Genomic DNA, 8548 nt, shown 5'->3' on the forward strand with positions numbered 1-8548 from the left:
CAGATGACGCGACCTCCGTCCCGCGACTGAAGCGGGTTGTCTCTTCTTGAGGAGGAGGCGTAGTGTCTCCAGGCATGAAGCCGAAGCGACGCCCCGGTTCGTGAAAGATGTTGCAGTGCTGTTGTTTGAGTAGTCTGTGCCGTGGGAGAAGCTCTCCCGGGAGTTCCGTCAGGGGAAGCAGAGGGTCCAAAAACCGTTCTGCGCATAGTCCCAGTGGAGCTCTCCCATTGAAAGGTTGACAGACAACCTGGTCTTGTTGAGACCCATTCTCCACAGACAAAAAGGAGGGAAGACGCAGGCGTCGAAGTTGTCCCACCATCACCGGAATGCATCTTGCCAGAGTCTCGGGGTCTGAGACTGGGGGGGAAGAACAGCGGAAGCTTGAGGTTCCAAGCTGTCGCGATCAGGTCCCCCAGACCAGGACTTGCTGGTTACTCAAGGCCAAAGTCCCCCAGGTACACTCTCTCTACGAGGCTCTGCTCGGATAGTCGGAGAGAACATTCCTCTGCCTGGAATGAGAGAGCCTATGGTGGTATTGAGAGTATCTCAATCATCTCGGTATCTCTACTGCAAGATGTGAAGGTGTGAAAATGCGTCCCGTGCTGGTTAGAACACACCAGAATCATGAAGTCGACGCGCACGGAGCGACTCGGCAGGAGCTGTAGGATCTGTAGAGGGGCCAGACTACGGCCCCTAAGCCTGCCTGAATGATGGAGAGGTATCCTTCAGGTCCTGACCATAGGCCTGGACCAGAACATGCCCCCCCACCCCCCCTTTTCTTTGACGAGTCCGAGAACAGCATCAAGAATGTGGGGAAAGGACGAGAATATCCACTCCCATCAAGAGGTTCCATAGGTCAACACCCATTGCAGGTCTAATAGTTCCGCTGGTCCCATAGGGGCCAGGAAGTCCGGTTAATCGTTGCCTGAAACCACCGGAACTTGGACCGCCCCACATGGAACTTATCCTGAGGCGACCGTTCGGAACTATAGACGGGTCAATGAGGAAAGGAGAACTAGGAAACATTCCAAGGTAGGGCTGAAAACTCTGCTTGACTGAGAACAGGTACTGCGACTCTCCTCAGCCTTGCCACAGTCAACTGAAGGGAAGGCTCGGAGGAGGTGGCAACAGAATCTGGCGTCCCCAGGTGGTCACCCATCCAAGTACCGACCAGAACCGACGTTGCTTAACCTCGCTGGCCGGACGAGAAGCGGGGTTTCCAACGTGGTAAGGCCGTTGACTCAATATCATGGCCAGATACTCCAGATGTTGAGGCAGAAGAAGAGAAGGTTCCTAGCAAAATACCATGAACCCCCACTCATGGTAAGCATCCGGAAGCTTGTCCCGGCACTGAAGAAGGTCGAACCCGAGCTTACCGGAGTTGACCAGACCTCCAAAAAGCAAAGGAGGCGGAAGCCTGCACCTGAGCGGCCATGAGGAAAGCAGGGAGAGTTCTCTGGGGAAAAAAACCTGCGATGCCACGGCGGGATCGCCACACTGCATCATAAGCAGGAATACCTGCAGTCTAGGCTGAATTCCACGAGCTCCCTGGAAGATGGATGGAATGGAAACTGAAAGTACCCGTCCTTCCGATCCAGGGTTTAAGGAGTCCTGTCGCCTCGTTACCAGTCTGATCAATTCTGCTGTTCTACGCTGGACAAAGTTTGTTCGAAAAACTTGATCAGGGCTGAGAGGTCGACTACGGAACTCCCGTCTCAGATACTTCCTTACGAGAAAGGATCGACTGAAGAAGCCGGGGGTGAAGCCGTCGATGATCCTATGGAGGACCTTCTCCTAAGGTATGGATCATTCTGCCCAAATGGGCAAACTCTTGCCGACCCTATGGCATAGAGGTTCAGAGACACTGAATTCGCTGACAGAGACGGCAGGCGCGATATCCTTGGCTGATCACAGAGATCGTGCGGGAATGGGCATCGAGAAGCTGTCATCCGGATGAGTAACCTTAAGCATCCTCCCAGCGTGAAACCTGCAAGGGGGGGGGTGCCAATCCTAGAGTTCGTGAACTCTACCGCTCCCTTTAGGACTATGCCCCCCCCCCCCCCGGGGGAGCCTCCCGTGCCATCTGTTCCTGACAGGAGGAAACTGCAATTGGACACCTTGTCTTAGTTGTCGTAGCCGACAACTTAGGCCAACGTGGTTGGAAGAAAAGGGCGCTGGAGCCCTGCAGAGTCTGGAAGAAAGCGCCTTGGAGGATTGAAAACGGAAGTTGACTTCCTCCGCACTACCGCTGTCTATGTCTCTGTCCATGGGCACAAACAAACACTTCTCAAGGATGAAATGTCTGAGGTTGTCGACATCCACGGATGAGACACCCGAAAGGAAGCCCTCGGTCAGCGCATCCAGATGGTCCAACATCGAGCTTGCCCGCAAGTTAGATACTTAACGACGAAACGCCAAGGTGCTTGAGCCCGAGAGGAGGAAAGTACCCATGACCTTCCTGTAGCTTCCTTGAACCAAACCTCGGGCCGTAACCGAGGAGGGAAAGGACCTGGTAAGCCCCCTACACGAGGTGGAGAAGAGGAAAGGGTAAGCAGTCACCCCTTGGCCGATGGAGAAATCTCGAACGGAAAGCCCCCCGCCAAAAATCCTTCCAGGGAATGACGGGGAAGGGCTAACCCAGGTTCTGGAAAGAGGAGTGTTGCTCAGACCTCCCTGAAGATTCTTCCTATTCTTGCATGTGCCATGCTCTGCGTTTACGGGGTAAGGCCGTGTTCTGGAAATACGCTCCAGAAGAACTCGCCAGGCTGGCCATGCTGTTGAAATCCCAATGGGAATCGTGGTCGCAATCGCCCTGGAGCTCGCGCGATGGTAAATCAATGATTCGCGCGTGGGCGAACGTGGAAGCGCCCATGCGCAGTCACGCAGGAACGCAAACGAAGGTGAGCGAAGGAGCGCAGAAGGAGGGCGAGCGTGGAAGGAATGGCGAGCGTGGAAGGAAGGGCGAGCGTGGAAGGAAGGGCGAGCGTGGAAGGAAGGGCGAGCGTGGAAGGAAGGGCGAGCGTGGAAGGAAGGGCGAGAGCTGGTGGTCGGCGAGTGATAACCCATAGGCGAGCAATGGATACTGCAGACGTTCGCGCGACGGAACACCGTCGGTTCGCGCGACGGAACACCGTCGGTTCGCGCGACGGAACACCGTCGGTTCGCGCGACGGAACACCGTCGGTTCGCGCGACGGAACACCGTCGGTTCGCGCGACGGAACACCGTCGGTTCGCGCGACGGAACACCGTCGGTTCGCGCGACGGAACACCGTCGGTTCGCGCGACGGAACACCGTCGGTTCGCGCGACGGAACACCGTCGGTTCGCGCGACGGAACACCGTCGGTTCGCGCGACGGAACACCGTCGGTTCGCGCGACGGAACACCGTCGGTTCGCGCGACGGAACACCGTCGGTTCGCGCGACGGAACACCGTCGGTTCGCGCGACGGAACACCGTCGGTTCGCGCGACGGAACACCGTCCGTCCGCGCGATGGGACCCCGTTGGTTCGCGCGCGGGCGAACATTGGAGAGCATGTGCGCGGTCGCGCATGAGCGTAGACGTGCGGGCACGTGGGCGTGCGGTCGCGCAGGAACGTGGGCGTGTGGCCGCGCAGGCACGTGGGCGCGCGGGTGAGCACAGGCGGTCGGGAGACCAATGGCGCGTCAGCAAGCGATGGCGCGTTCTGGCGAGGCGGAGCGTTGGCAAGCGATGGCGCGTCGGCAAGTGACGGCGTGTTGGCGAGCGGTGGTGCGTTAACAAAACACTAGCGAGCAGATGAAGAATCGCGCGGGTGCATAGGCGATTGCCAACGTGAGAGAGACTAGTGATGGTTAGCACGCATCGCGCTAACGGAAGGCGCGCAGGTGCATCAGGAAGGTGAGCGCTGAAGCCAGCTGTTAATCAGGCGATCCTAGACGGTCAGAAACCCGTTGGTGCCCATTGGTGCGCGGCAAAGAAGGGCGCGCGATGTCCGGTGGCGATGCAGGAGAGCGCCTGTGCGCTAACACTGAGCAGGAGCTCGTTGTCCGTCGGGAGACAGATGTCCATCGGAAGACCGTTGTCCGTCGGGAAGACCGTTGTACGTTGGGAAGATCGTTGTACGTCGGGAAGACCGTCGCCCGTCGGAAGACGAGGTCAGACTGCTGTCCATCTGCACCAGGGCGGATAGAGTCGTAGGCTGCAAACGTAGATTCAAAAAGGGCGCCTTTTAGCACCCTTATAGGGAGATGAGAGGCCCTTATGACGAGGCGGATGGTGAGCCTTACGGCGAAGGAGGCCAACAGCAACAGCAGCAGAAGAATCCTCCGAAGAAGAGTCTCTATGAGTGTACTCTCTCGCGAACGAAAGAGAGACACTTCGTACAAGAGACTGGTCAGCCAGTGACCTAAAAGGAGCAATCCTCCGAAGAGGGGCTCCTGCAGTTGCCCAGCCCCTTGAGCGAAACTGCAGGTGTGACCGCTCAGCACCAAGAGCATAGTCGCACGAAAAAAAGGCAAGAGAAGAACCCCCCAAAAAGGGGAAAAACTTCCCTCGGAAGGAAAGTTACCCACCCAAGGAGGCAAGCCTCCTGAGTTCCAAGATGAACTGGAGAGCTGTCAATCGTCACGGGAGTACTTCCAGTAGAAGGAGACACGCCCCTGACGAAAATCCAAAGGGGAGGCAGCACAGCCGAATCCCCAGGCCTCCACAAGACAGCTCACACCGTTGCCATATTACAGAAACGAACTAGATCGGTAACTGTAAAAAAAAAAATAAAAAACATTAGTACACATTCATTCCCCCGGGAAGGCTCCGAAGAGGAATCCCGAGGGAAAGGAACAAGAATTACACAACAGGCACGTGCCCTCACAACCACTTACACTCACGGAAGGAGAGCTGTAACCAAAACAGAATTATAACAATTATAATTATGAAACTATGTAATTATGTAATTTAAAAATGAATGAACACTAAAGAAAGAACGAAAACCCCGAAAGGAATCGTTCCACAGGCTGAAAAATTAACAACTACAATTAGATTCATAAACTAATTGAGACAAAACGTACGGCGTAGCAACCCCCCCACACGGGAAGGAAGCTACAAGGGCGTAGTAACACGTAGTAAAAGGGTGAACGACCTCAAGAGAGAGAGAGAGAGAGAGAGAGAGAGAGAGAGAGAGAGAGAGAGAGAGAGAGAGAAAGACCGAAGTCAAACTCGATCGCAACCGATAAAATTACGCCGTGGTGGCCTAACTGCCGAGGACTCCACGGAGATATCGTACACTACACACACAACTCTGAAAAGGAAACTTACTGATTCTATACTCAAATATATATACAAACATGAAAACATGTCTACATATATATTGAGTAAAAGAAAAGTAAGCGATTAAGTAAAGACAAAACAAACAATGGCTGCCAAGCGAGGACCAAGACAGAGACGTCTGTCCCAGTCCGAGCCAAAAGTGAAGGTGAGCATTCATCTGTGTGTGAGGGGGGGGGAGGGGTAGCTAGCTACCACTCCCCTACCCCCCCGCTAACTAGCGCGGGGGTAATACACCCTCGTTAAATTCTAATGGCTCGCCATTTCAGCTGCGCTAAAAGGTAAACCCAATGTAAATAGCATGGTTTGCATTTCGGTTACGGAACAAACAAAACTTAAGGGTTCGTACCTGATAAGGAAGCTGACTTCAATGATACTCTGCCTCATTATGTCTGCTAGCCTTATGAGATCCAACGATCCTCCCAGGGGGCTGAAGATCTCGAAGGGACTGTCAGACCAGTGTCAAAACCTCATCATGACAGAACCTCCTCCAATAACCAAATACGGGTGCTCTAAAGGAACAAACATGACCACCTGACAAAATCAATGATTGTGGAAGACTGACACAATCTCCACACACAACCATAAAAAACAATTAAAAGTACCAAGAGAAGAAAAGGTTATTGGGATTATGGGAACATAGTGGTGGATCCTTCACCCACTATTGCACTCGCTGCTAAGAATGGACCCAGAGTGAAACAGTCCTCATAACAAGTCTGAACACCTTTCAAATAATATGACGCGAACACGGATTTGCTCCTCCAGAAGGTCGTGTCCATTATGCTTTGTAGAGATCTGTTCTGCCTGAATGCTGCCGACGTTGCCACTGCTCTGACTTCATGAGACTTGACCTTTAAAAGTCCAAGGTCTGATTCATTACAATAAATATGAGCTTCCTTAATCAAAAGCCTGACAAAATATGACAAGGCATTTTTAGACATCTGTAAAGAGGGCTTCCTGACTGAACACTACAAAGATTCAGACTTGCCTCGTAAGTCTTTTGTTCTCTCCAAGTAGCATCTTAGAACTCTAACTGGGCATAAGACTCTTTCTACCTCATCTCCAACCAGATCCGCAAGATTTGGAATCTCGAATGCTTTGGGCCAAGGCTGAGAAGGTCGTTTGTTTTTGGCAAGAAAGCCTAATTGCAAGGAACAGACAGCTTTACCAACGTTTTTGCTAAACGCATGAATCTCGCTCACTCTTTTGGCTGTCGCAAGACTGACCAAAAATAAAGTCTTCATAGTGAGGTCTTTCAAGGCAGTTGAACCCAGCGGCTCAAACCTGTCGCTCATGAGATACTTCAAAACAATATCCAGATTCCAGGCTGGAGAATCTTGGTTCCGTCATTTTGAAGTTTCGAAAGACTTTAGAAGCTCTTGCAGATCCTTATTGCCAGAGAGGTCAAGGTTTCTATGCCTAAACACAGTAGCTAACATACTCTTATAGCCTTTAATAGTAGAGGAGGAGAAATTGCACTTCCTTCGAAGATATAGCAGGAAATCCGCAATTTGAGCTAGAGGTACTGGATGAGGAAAGAGAGTCGACTCTACACCACTCTCTGAAAACCTTCCACTTAGATTGATAGACCTTGATGGTTGAAGTCCTTCTTGCTCTCGCAATAGCTTGAGCTGCCTCCTTCGAAAAGCCTCTAGATCTAGCGAGTCTCTCGATAGTCTGAAGGCAGTCAGCTGAAGAGCGTGGAGATTTTGATGCAATCTTTCCAAGTGGGGTTGTCTGAGTAGATCTGCTCTTAGAGGAAGAATTCTTGGGGTGTCTATCACCCATTCCAGTACCTCCGTGAACCATTCTCTTGACGGCCAACAGGGAGCCACTAGGGTTATCCTGGTTCCTTTGGATGTCACAAATTTCTGTATAACTATGTACAGGATTCTTGTAAGGTGGGAAGGCGTAGAGATCTAGATTGGACCAGTCCAATAGAAAAGCGTCTATGTGGACTGCTTCTGGATCCGGAACAGGGGAGCAATACGCCTCTAACCTCTTCGTCTTCGAGATTGCGAAAAGGTCTATGCAAGGGCGACCCCAAAGACGCCACAGGCTCTTGCACACATGAAGGTTGAGGGTCCACTCTGTTGGAAGGATCTGATTCCGTCTGCTGAGACTGTCTGCCATAACGTTTTTCTCCCCTTGAATGAATCGCGTGAGAAGTATAACGTTCCTCTCTCTTGCCCACATCAGGAGATTCTTTGACGTCTCGTACAGAGATATCGAGTGCGTTCCCCCTTGCTTTGAGATGTATGCCAATGCTGTCGTGTTGTCCGCATTGACCTGAACTACTTTGTTGGTGACTAAAGCCTCAAAACTTTTGAGGGCTAAAAGAACTGCCAACTAATCCTTGTGGTTGATATGCAAGGATTTCTGGGGCTCTGCCCACAGACCCGAGATTTCTAACTTGTCTAGGGTTGCTCCCAATCCTGTGTCCGAGGCGTCGGAGCATAACACAAGGTCTGGGCTTTTTATTGACAAGTCGAGACCTACCTGGAACTTGTCTGGTTCCTTCCACCACCGAAGGCAGACTTTGATGGGGTTCGTGATAGTAATGGACATCCTAAGTCCCTCTCCTTGTCCCAATGGCTGTTGAGATGGAACTGGAGAGGACGAAGATTCAGTCTTCCCAGTGGGACGAATTGCTCCAAGGAGGAGAGGGTTCCTATCAGACTCATCCATTTCCTTGCTGAGCAAACTTTCTTGCTTTGAAACGATCTTAGTTTCAACTTGGCTTGCTCTATCCTTAAGGGAGACGGAAAAGCCCGAAAAATCTGACTCCGTATCGTCATCCCCAAATATAAAATCTCTTGAGATGGAACCAAGAGAGACTTTTCCTTGTTGACAAGGAGACCCAGTTCTTTCGCAAGGTCCAAGGTTGTCTGAAGATCCTTCAGGCAGTGATCGTAAGAGTGCACTCTGAGAGGCCAGTCGTCGAGATACAGGGAGGCTCTTATGCCCCTTGAATGTAGGATCTTTGCTACATTCAGCAAGAGCTTCGTAAAGATCTGAGGTGCTGTGCAAAGGCCAAAGCATAGGGCTCTGAATTGGAAGACGTCTCCCATGAAAACGAACCTGAGGTAGGGTCTGAAGCTTGGATGGATGGGGATGTGGAAGTAGGCGTCCCGAAGGTCTAATGAGACCATCCAGTCGTCCCTCCTTACTGCTGCTAGCACTGACTTCGAAGTTTCCATGGTGAACTTCGTTTTGATAATGAACCTGTTCAGCGCACTCACGTCC

General features: G+C 51.9%; 1 pseudogene; it reads right to left on the reverse strand.

Moving 5' to 3' along the window:
- Nucleotides 1–1122: 1122 nt before the first annotated feature.
- On the reverse strand, nucleotides 1123–1241 carry LOC137620367 (5S ribosomal RNA; annotated as a pseudogene).
- Nucleotides 1242–8548: the final 7307 nt, after the last annotated feature.

Source organism: Palaemon carinicauda, chromosome 26 (genome assembly GCF_036898095.1).
Source record: "Palaemon carinicauda isolate YSFRI2023 chromosome 26, ASM3689809v2, whole genome shotgun sequence".
NCBI classification, from domain to species: Eukaryota; Metazoa; Arthropoda; class Malacostraca; order Decapoda; family Palaemonidae; genus Palaemon; species Palaemon carinicauda.